This window comes from Pseudorca crassidens, chromosome 2 (assembly GCF_039906515.1).
Source record: "Pseudorca crassidens isolate mPseCra1 chromosome 2, mPseCra1.hap1, whole genome shotgun sequence".
Taxonomy (NCBI): Eukaryota; Metazoa; Chordata; class Mammalia; order Artiodactyla; family Delphinidae; genus Pseudorca; species Pseudorca crassidens.
In genome coordinates this window covers 67,935,236-67,946,371 of record NC_090297.1, presented here as the reverse complement: position 1 = coordinate 67,946,371, position 11,136 = coordinate 67,935,236, and the positions used below count along the sequence as shown (strand labels likewise).

The 11,136-nt window shown below is 42.7% G+C and overlaps 1 pseudogene; it reads left to right on the top strand.

The window, feature by feature from the left end:
* Positions 1 to 1,317: 1,317 nt before the first annotated feature.
* Positions 1,318 to 2,324, top strand: LOC137212515 (E3 ubiquitin-protein ligase RNFT1 pseudogene; annotated as a pseudogene).
* The last annotated feature ends 8,812 nt before the right edge of the window (positions 2,325 to 11,136 follow it).

Below are 11,136 nucleotides of genomic sequence, written 5' to 3'. Positions count from 1 at the left end.
TAAGTCGGAACCACATTTTAGAATCGCCTTCCCTATTTGGTTTGGGGTTAGATTTGGTTCTAGGTTAGAAACGTGCACAAGATTTGGGAAGTGAAAGGAAGCAACAGCCCTTACGCTCTGAAGATAGTCAGGGTTAGAGGTAAGATGAGGCAGACACAGAGAAATGGCAGATGCCAGGCTGTCCTCACCCTCCTTCTCCACTCTGAAGCCTCTTCCACCTCCAGGGCCAGCAGCTCTACCCGTCTGCCTGCCCCGCTGACCGACAGCAACCAGTGACCAGAGGCTGGAATGCAAATTCACAGAGGCGGTTGCTAGGACCAGGTCACAGCCTTGCACAGACCTCTACACCTGCCCCCTTTGGGGTCCCCCTCAGCAGACTCCCCTCAAGCTCTGACTTGCCCACTGTGCCAGTGCTTCAGGAGGACTACTTAGTGACTTCCCTGATTCACCAACTCTCCTTTTTCTGGACCCCTCTTTCTCCAGGTTCAGTTCCTGATCCCAGCAGGTTCTGTTGCAGCCATTTGAAAAAATGAATCTAAAATTCATATAGATCTGCAAAAGATGTGTAATAGTCAAAACAGCTTTGAAAAAGAACAAAATTGGAGGACTTACACCAGCTGATTTCAACACTGATTATAAAGGAATCTATATACAGAGCTGTAAAGATGGACACCCAAATTTTACAGGGGCAAAACATTTGGTAAAATTGTTGTCTGAGATGACTTGGAAAGCAGACCACATGCCTAGTGAGGCCGTAGCTCTGGGCAAAGTGATTGGCAAGAGAATAACTGGGCTCACTTTCTTTGTACTGCAGCAAAGCATTATAAGAAATGAGCTCAGGAAATAAGTGGTCAGTTTGCAAGCAGAAATTGAGGGTCCAGAAATTGGACGCCTGACTAGAAAAGCTGTATGATAGCTGTTAGACCCCAAACACAAAAGCCTATTAAAATCCAGCTTTCCTGCTGCCATTGGGCTAACCAGTTACTTGTGGTGAGGTTTGAGGGTGATGGCCCTGACTGAAGGGGTATGACAGCATCTCCCACTGTCCCTGACACCATTGTGAGGCCTCTGTTCACTCAACATCATGAGAGGAAACACAGTCCTGATGCAAAGAAATCTGGATCAGAGAAAACATATTCCAGGGCCACACCAGTCCTCCAGGAACTGCAGGCAGTGAGGCTGCCTCAGCCTCCCAAAATGCCCGAGCAACAAGATGGACGGGAGAAGGGCCTTGCCTTCATTCTGGATATGTTTGTATCAGGATAAACTCCATGCCTAAAGGATGTGCTGAAAATCCAAGCTCCAGAAATATGTGGAATGTTTCTTGGAACTGGGCCGCTAACAACTTTCAACTGTGCAAACAAAAGCATTGTAAATCAGGCTTTTCTAAGAAAAAGGTGCTCAAACATTCAGTAAGCTTGGTTACTAGTATTCTTAGCAGGATTTTCTGTTCTTTCATTCTCAGTCACTTTATTACAAGTTAATCTTTTTAAATCCTACTTTGGATCATTCAAGCTTCTCAGAAGTACTTTGGATTATTAGAATTACAGACTTCATTTTGAAATTGCTTTTCATAGGCTCAAAAAATCTTATTATAGTAGTGCCTTCTTTCATCCTGCTTTTTAAATCCAAGGGTTACTGGTGTATGCTCTTATAAGAATTATGTCAGTTTTATTGAATTTTGTTCCCATATAAGTTTTGGTTTCATTACCTTATTTGCTTCAGGGAGTTTAATAATACAATTAGCTAGATTCTTGGGATATTACTGTCTTTATTCTACCTCATTTTATAGCTTTTGGGTTTTTTTGGAAATCTGAGAACTTTCAGATAGGTTTTGTGAATTTTTTGTTTTGTTTTGTTTTTTTTGTGGTACGCGGACCTCTCACTGTTGTGGCCTCTCCCGTTGCGGAGCACAGGCTCCAGACGCGCACGCTCAGCGGCCATGGCTCACGGGCCCAGCCGCTCCGCGGCATGTGGGATCCTCCCGGACCGGGGCACGAACCCGTGTCCCCTGCATCGGCTGGCGGACTCTCAACCACTGTGCCACCAGGGAAGCCCTTGTGAATATTTTTTTCACAGCCAAGTTAAAAAGTGACTTATTAGATGTGGATGATATTTGTTCGGTATGTCAAGCTGAATTTCAGAAAATTATTCTTCCCATCAGTCAGCATGTTTTTCTGAAGAATGCATTCATTGCCTTATGGTTTTACAGAGGGAATATATGTCCACTGTGCAGAACTGTGATTTCAGACCTTAGAAACAGATGGAAAGATGGGGCTGCCTCATCGTACCTTCAAATACAATTAAGTCCTATGGACTATTAAAACCACAAAAAACTAATTTCATTTGGTTACAATGACTATTAGTAGATCCATTCAGATGGATTTCAGTACTAAAAATTAAGAAAAATGTTTCCAAACACTTTTAGAATACCAGAACAAGATTTAAGCATGTTTTAATTCTTTTAATTTAAATGAGTGAAAGAACACTGTTTTTGAAAATAAAATAGTCAACCTAATGTGTATGTCAACAATATTTCTTCAATCCTAATTACTTGACATATGATTGCGATGTAAAACTGTAAATGCGTTTTCTTGTTAATTTTACCAAAAACAGCAACTGGATAACTAACTATAACTAGTTGTTTTAGAGGAATTTGGGTATTCTTTTTTGACGTTGTTTCAGAATAAAGAATATTTTTCATAATATTTTAAGATATATCTTTATCCAAAATCTCAAAAATTTTTTAATTTTCATAAAATTTGTCTTTTTAAATGAAAGTTCCATATGCTATATTTTACCTGCAACCATTAGATTTTCTAAGTGCATATTAATTTACTGAGGATGATGTATTTTAATATTGTATTACTCTTTGTAATATGATTAACAATCAATAAGAATTAATCATTTAAATTATTCCAAAACCTCAGTGTTGTTACAAAGTTACAGTAACGGTGTGGCTACCACCCAAACCTATTGTCCTCAAGGTAAACACCATTAAACTGAAAAAGAAGGGCATGGGGGCAAAGAAGCAAATAAATAAGACTTGTGAACAACATCTAGGCAAAACTTTGAATATATTTACTGGCACGTGGAACTGACTAGAAGTTAACAGATCAAAAACCTTCTAAATTTCTGGGTGAATTGTACTGCCAAATAAACATTATCTCAACCTGAAAAAGCCTGTGGCTATTTGAACATTAAAACCATATCAGGACCTCATGCTTGCACAAGCAGAAAGCAGGCTGTGAAAGTTGTACAGCCCTCATGAAGAATAAACTCCCCGATGTCCTCTTCAGGCACAGACATGGAATATAGGACATGGAAGACCCACCCAGAGGATGGACCAAGTGGACAAGGGAGTTCCAAGAGGAGAGCAGAATCAGAATCTAAACAAGGACCTTCCCCACCCACAGGGCAGGAGACCTTCCTGAACCTGCTCAGGAGGATATCATGTGTACCAGCAACTAATAACTGTCTTCCATTCTTTTGTTTTCCAAGAGAGATTTTACTGTAGTTATCCCTTCTCTGATCCACCGTATATTGAGTGGGAGAAGGGATGAACAACTTATCTTTTTATTCACAGATCTCCACAAGGAGCCCCATCCAGACACCCCAGACATCATCTGAAGATCCTAAACTTTGTACTGCTACATTGACTTCATGTGTCTTGGAGTTGCCTCCTGTGGAAAAAGAAGGTGTTCTACAAAAGGAAGAAAGAAGAGAATAGGAAATTTGTGACCAGAAGGAAAGACTGTGGAGGATACTGGTTAGTAAGTCACCAAAAACTACTTCCTTTTTCTCCTGGGCACACTGCTAGATTACGCTTCCCAGTCTCCCTTATGGCTAGACATGGCCCTGTGTCAGTTCTGACCAATGAAACGTGACATCCGTTTCTTCCAGGCCTGGTCCATTTAGCTCTTGATTCATGACCCTACATGGCCTTTCCCTTCCAGCTGGCTAGACTGGAGATGACTAGGACAACCCTGAGAGTCATGATGTGAAGATGAAGCAGCCACGGGATAGAGGAAACCTGTCTCCCTGAAACATGTGGAGAAAGGCCATCCTCCAGGAGTGACTGTATTGTACTATTATCTGAGCAAAACATAAATATTCTTTAATCATACTAAGTTCCCGAGGCTTAGGAGTTTATCTGTTACAGTCACTAATGTATGCACAGCACAGGGAACAGCACAGGCAAAGATAGGATTGAAATAGATGACATAGCCTGAGAAGGGCGAGGAGTTCCCTCTGGCTGAAATGTAGACACCGGGGGGGAGAGCTGCAGAGGGTGAGCTTAAAAGGGTTAGCTAGAGTAAATGCTGCCAGTAATCTGCCTTTTCTGAGGCAACTGAGAATCCAAATCTTTTACACACTGTTGCCCCCCAAAATTGAGAACAGGAAAGGTAATCACCAAGCTGACAACAGCTTTTGCAGTCTGTTAAAGCTACAACTCATACCAAAATGGATCCTGCCGAATTCAGTAAGAAAATCGAGAATCAATAACCTTGAGAGGAAAAAGTCAATTTTTAAATCTTTATGAAACCGTGTGTGTGTGCTCACACATGCACGCACACACACATGCACGTGTGTGGTGTGTTTTCAAGTAATGAATGATATTCACGGAACAAAACGAGGTTGGCTTCAATTAATGCCACATTTTCCAAGCTCCTTCCATGTGGCAAGTGTCTGACTAGGTGTCTATGACAGGAAGACAAATAAATAACTTACCAGGACTTGGAATCACTCACAGACTAATACAATTGGTAGGCACGTAAACAGATTAACCAGGATACATGAGGACACATGCTATTATAAAAACAGGACCCACTAGAACTACAAGGGTTAGGGAAGAATCATGGGCAACTGAACTTCCTTAGCCTGATACTGAAGATGCTTCTTGATCGGACCCAACCTACCTTTGCAGGCTGAAATATCACTACATTTCTTCACACAATTAGTTGCTCTCATACCCGTCCTCCACTTTTCCACCTCCATGCCTTGCCTTCTGCCTCAAATTCTCTCTGACCCATTGCTGGTCACTGTTTAAGGTGCTAATAAGATTCCACTCATAAAATCTTCCCTGGTCCCAGTGCGGTGGACTCTCCCTTCTCCCATCAGCTCTCTCTGCCTCGGTAACTTACCACTCTCTGCTGTGCATAATAGCTATTTACTGACTTCCTGGTCTTGTCTGTGGAGACTAAACTGTAAACCCCCTGAGGACCAGGAATGTTTCTAGTCCTTTTTTATACTCCCAGTACCAGGTATAGCACTTTGTATGTACCTAGTGGATGTTCAATAGATATTTTCTGAATATTAAATTTTTAAACCCAAAACTCACTCCCTGTTGACTCTACACACACCAGTAGTCACTGTACTCTTTGGTCCAGAGCTTAAATGTTCAGTGATATATGATGTTTTCTCATGAGAAGAAGGTAATTTTGTAAGAGGATTCAGTGATAATGAACAAGAAAATAAAAATAGTGTCTACTTATTTCACAAAAATTAAGACAGTTTAATAGACAATAGCTTACTGATTAGAAAGACTGAATGTAAACTTTTCTTTACTGCAAAAAAATCTTTTCTGGAAGAATCTCTATTAACTTGTAAACTATCATGTTCAGGAGGAGCTTCAAGATGGCAGAAGAGTAACACGTGGATATCACCTTCCTCACCACAAATACATCAAAAATCCATCTACATGTGGAACAACTCCTACAGAACACCTACTGAATACTGGCAGAAGACCTCAGACCTCCCAAAAGGCAAGAAACTCCCCCACGTACATGGGGAACAGACACCCTCAGGAGACCTACATGCAGAGGTGGAGTCAAATCCAAAGCTGAACCCCAGGAGCTGTGCGAAAAAAGAAAAGAAAGGGAAATTTCTCCCAGCAGCCTCAGGAGCAGTGGATTAAATCTCCACAGTCAACTTGATGTACCCTGCATCTGTGGAATACCTGAATAGACAACGAATCATCCCAAAGTGGGGAGGTGGACATTGGGAGCAACGATATATTTTTTTTTCCCTTTTTCTCTTTTTGCGACTGTGTATGTGTATGCTTCTGTGTGTGGTTTTGTATGAATAGATTTGCTTTTACCATTTATCCCAGGGTTCAGTCTCTCTGTTTGTTTGTTTGTTTGTTTTAGTATAGCTTTTAGCTCTTGTTATCATTGGTGGATTTGTTTTTTGGCTTCGTTGCTGTCTTCTTTCCTTTTTTTTATTTTTTAAATTTTTTTAATAATTATTTTTTATATTAATAAATTTATTTTATCTTATTTTATTTCATTTTATTCTATTATATTTTGTTTTATCTTCTTTCTTTCTTTCTTTCCTTCTATTTTTCTCCCTTTTATTCTGAGCCATAGGGATGACAGGCTCTTGGTGCTCCAGCCAGGCATCAGGGCTGTGCCTCTGAGGTGGTAGAGCCAAGTTCAGGACACTGGTCCACCAGAGACCTCCCAGCTGCACCTAATAGCAAATGGCGAAAATCTCCCAGAGATCTCCATCAACGCCAAGACCCAGCTCCACTCAACGACCAGCAAGCTACAGTGCAAGACACCCTATGCCAAACAACTAGCGAGACAGGAACACAGACCCACCCATTAGCAGACAGGCTGCCTAAAATCATAATAAGGTCACAGAAACCCCAAAACACACCACCAGACATGGACCTGCCCACGAGAAAGACAACATCCAGCCTCATCCACCAGAACACAGGCACTAGTCCTCTCCAACAGGAAGCCTACACAACCCACTGAACCAACGTTACCCACTGGAGGCAGACACCAAAAACAACGGGAACTACGAACCTGCAGCATGCTAAAAAGAGACACTAAACACAGAAAGTCAAGCAAAATGAGAAGACAGAGAAACACACAGCAGATGAAGGAGAAAGGTAAAAACCCACCAGCCCTAACAAATGAAGAGGAAATAGGCAGTCTATCAGAAAAAGAATTAGAAAAATGATAGTCAAGATGATCCAAAATCTTGGAAATAGAATAGACAAAATGCAAGAAACATTTAACAAGGACCTAGAAGAACTAAAGAGCAAACAAATAGTGATGAACAACACAATAAATGAAATTAAAAATTATGTAGAAGGGATCAATAGCAGAATAACTGAGGCAGAAGAACGGATAAGTGACCTGGATGATAAAATAATGGAAATAACTACTGCAGAGCAGAATAAAGAAAAAAGAATGAAAAGAACTGAGGACAGTCACAGAGACCTCTGGGACAACAATAAACACATCAACATTCGAATTATAGGGGTCCCAGAAGAAGAAGAGAAAAAGAAAGGGACTGAGATAATATTTGAAGAGATTATAGTTGAAAACTTCCCTAATATGGGAAAGGAAATAGTTAATCAAGTCCAGGAAGCACAGAGAGTCCCATACAGGATAAATCCAAGGAGAAACACACCAAGACACATATTAATCAAACTATCAAAAATTAAATACAAAGAAAAAGTATTAAAAGCAGCAAGGGAAAAATAACATACAAGGGAATCCCCATAAGGTTAACAGCTGATCTGTCAGCAGAAACTCTGAAAGCCAGAAGGGAGTGGCAGGACATATTTAAAGTGATGAAAGGGAAAACCTACAACCAAGATTACTCTATCCACCAAGGATCTCATTCAGATTTGATGGAGAAATTAAAACCTTTACAGACAAGCAAAAGCTAAGAGAATTCAGCACCGCCAAACCTGCTTTACAGCAAATGCTAAAGGAACTTCTCTAGGCAGGAAACATAAGTGAAGGAAAAGACCTACAATAACGAACCCAAAACAATTAAGAGAATGGTAATAGGAACATACATGTGTGGATTAAATGCTCCAACCAAAAGACACAGACTGGCTGAAGGGATACAAAAATAAGACCCGTGGGCTTCCCTGGTGGCGCAATGGTTGAGAGTCCGCCTGCCGATGCAAGGGACATGGGTTCATGCCCCGGTCCAGGAAGATCCCACATGCCGCGGAGTGGCTGGGCCCGTGAACCATGGCCGCTAAGCCTCTGTGTCCGGAGCCTGTGCTCTGCAATGGGAGAGGCCACAACAGTGAGAGGCCTGTGTATCACAAAAAATAATAATAATAATAAAACAAGACCTGTATATATGCTGTCTACAGGAGACTCACTTCAGACCTAGGGACACATACAGACTGGGAGTGAGGGGATGGAAAAAGATATTCCATGCAAATGGAAATCAGAAGAAAGCTGGAGTAGCAATTCTCATATCAGACAATATAGAATTAAAAACAAAGACTATTACAAGAGACAAAGAAGGGCACTACATAATGATCAAGTGATCAATACAAGAAGAAGATATAACAATTGTAAATATTTATGCACCCAACACAGGAGCACCTCAATACATAAGGCAAATACTAACAGCCATAAAAGGGGGAAATCGACAGTAACACAATCATAGTAGGGGACTTTAACATCTCACTTTCATCAGTGGACAGATCATCCAAAAGGAAAATAAATAAGGAAAAAAAGCTTTAAATGACACATTAAAGAAGATGGACTTAATTGACATTTATAGGACGTTCCATCCAAAAACAACAGAATACACTTTCTTCTCAAGTGCTCATGGAACAGTCTCCAGGATAGATCATATCTTGGGTCACAAATCAAGCCTTGGTAAATTTTTAAAAATTGAAATCATATCAAGTATCTTTTCTGACCACAACGCTATGAGAATAGATATCAATTACAGGAAAAAATCTGTAAAAAATACAAATGGAGGCTAAACAATACACTACTTAAAAACCAAGAGGTCACTGAAGAAATCGAAGAGGAAATCAAAAAATACCTAGAAACAAATTACAATGAAAACACGACGACCGAAAACCTATGGGATGCAGCAAAAGCAGTTCTATGAGGGAAGTTTACAGCAACACAATCCTACCTTAAAAAACAAGAAACACCTCAAATAAACAACCTGACCTTACACCTAAAGCAATTAGAGAAAGAAGAACAAAAAAAACCCCAAAGTTAGCCGAAGGAAAGAAATCATAAAGGTCAGACCAGAAATAAATGAAAAAGAAATGAAGGAAACGATAGCAAAGATCAATAAAACTAAAAGCTCGTTCTGGGGCGTCCGGGAAGATGGCGGCAGAGTAAGACATGGAGATCACCTTCCTCCCCACAGACACACCAGAAATACATCTACACGTGGAACAACTCCTACAGAACACCTACTGAATGCTGGCAGAAGATCTCAGACCTCCCAAAAGGCAAGAAACCCCCCACGTACCTGGGTAGGGCAAAAGAAAAAAGAATAAACAGAGACAAAAGGATAGGGACGGGACCTGCACCAGTGGGAGGGAGCTGTGAAGGAGGAAACGTTTCCACACACTAGGAAGCCCCTTCGCGGGCAGAGACTGCAGGTGGCGGAGGGGGAAAGCTTCGGGGCCGCGGAAGAGAGCACAGCAACAGGGGTGCGGAGGGCAAAGCAGAGAGATTCCCGCACAGAGGATCAGGGCCGACCGACACTCACCAGCCCGAGAGGCTTGTCTGCTCACCCCCTGGGGCGGGCGGGGCTGGGAGTTGAGGCTCGGGCTTCCGTCGGAGCTGGTGTTGGTGGGGTTGGCGGCGTGCAAACAGCCTGCAGGGAGTTAGTGCGCCACGGCTAGACGGGACGGAGTCCGGGGAAAAGTCTGGACCTGCCGAAGAGGCAGGAGACTTTTTCTTCCTTCTTTGTTTCCAGGTGCGCGAGGAGAGGCGATTAAGAGCTTAAAGGAGCTCCAGAGACGGGCGCGAGCCGCAGCTAAAAGCTCGGACCCCAGAGACGGGCATGAGATGCTAAGGCTGCTGCTGCTGCCACCAAGAAGCCTGTGTGCGAGCACAGGTCACTCTCCACACCCCCCTTCCGGGGAGCCTGTGCAGCCCGCCACTGCCAGGGTCCCGGGATCCAGTAACAACTTCCCAGGGAGAACGCCCGGCACGCCTCAGGCTGGTACAACGTCACGCCGGCCTCTGCCGCCGCAGGCCCGCCCCGCACTCCGTGCCCCTCCCTCCCCGCCGGCCTGAGTGAGCCAGAGCCCCCGAATCAGCTGCTCCTTTAACCCGGTCCTGTCTGAGCGAAGAACAGACGCCCTTCGGCGACCTACACGCAGAGGCGGGGCCAAATCCAAAGCTGAGCCCCTGGGAGCTGTGAGAACGAAGAAGAGAAAGGGAAATCTCTCCCAGCAGCCTCAGAAGCAGCGATTAAAGCTCCACAATCAACTTGATGTACCCTGCATCAGCGCAATACCTGAATAGACAACGAATCATCCCAAATTAAGGAGGTGGACTTTGAGAGCAAGATTTATGATTTTTTTCTCTTTTTCCTCTTTTTGTGAGTGTGTATGTGTATGCTTCTGTGTGAGATTTTGTCTGTATAGCTTTGCTTCCACCATTGGTCCTAGGGTTATATCCGTCCTTTTTTTTGTTTTTTTTAATTTTCTTTCTTAATAATTACTTTTTTATTTTAATAACTTTATTATATTTTATCTTACTTTATTTTATTTTACTTTATCTTCTTTCTTTCTTTTTTCCTTCCTTCCCTCCTTCCTTCCTTCCTTCCTCCCTCCCTCCTTCCCTCCCTCCTTTATTTCCTTCTTTCTTTCTACTTGTACTGATTCTTTCTTTCTACTTTTTCTCCCTTTTATTCTGAGCCGTGTGGATGAAAGACTCTTGGTGCTGCAGCCAGGAGTCGGTGCTGTGTCTCTGAAGTGGGAGAGCCAACTTCAGGACACTGGTCCACAAGAGACCTCCCAGCTCCACATAATATCAAACGGCGAAAATCTCCCAGAGATCTCCATCTCAACACCAGCACCCAGCTTCATTCAATGACCAGCAAGCTACAGTGCTGGACATCCTATGCCAAACAACTAGCAAGACAGGAACACAACCCCACCCATTAGCAGAGAGGCTGCCTAAAATCATAATAAGTCCACAGACATCCCAAAACACACCACCAGACGTGGACCAGCCCACCAGAAAGACAAGATCCAGCCTCATCCACCAGAACACAGGCACTAGTCCCCTCCAACAGGAAGCCTACACAACCCACTGAACCAAACTTAGCCACTGGGGACAGACACCAAAAACAACAGGAACTACAAACCTTCAGCATGCTAAAAGGAGA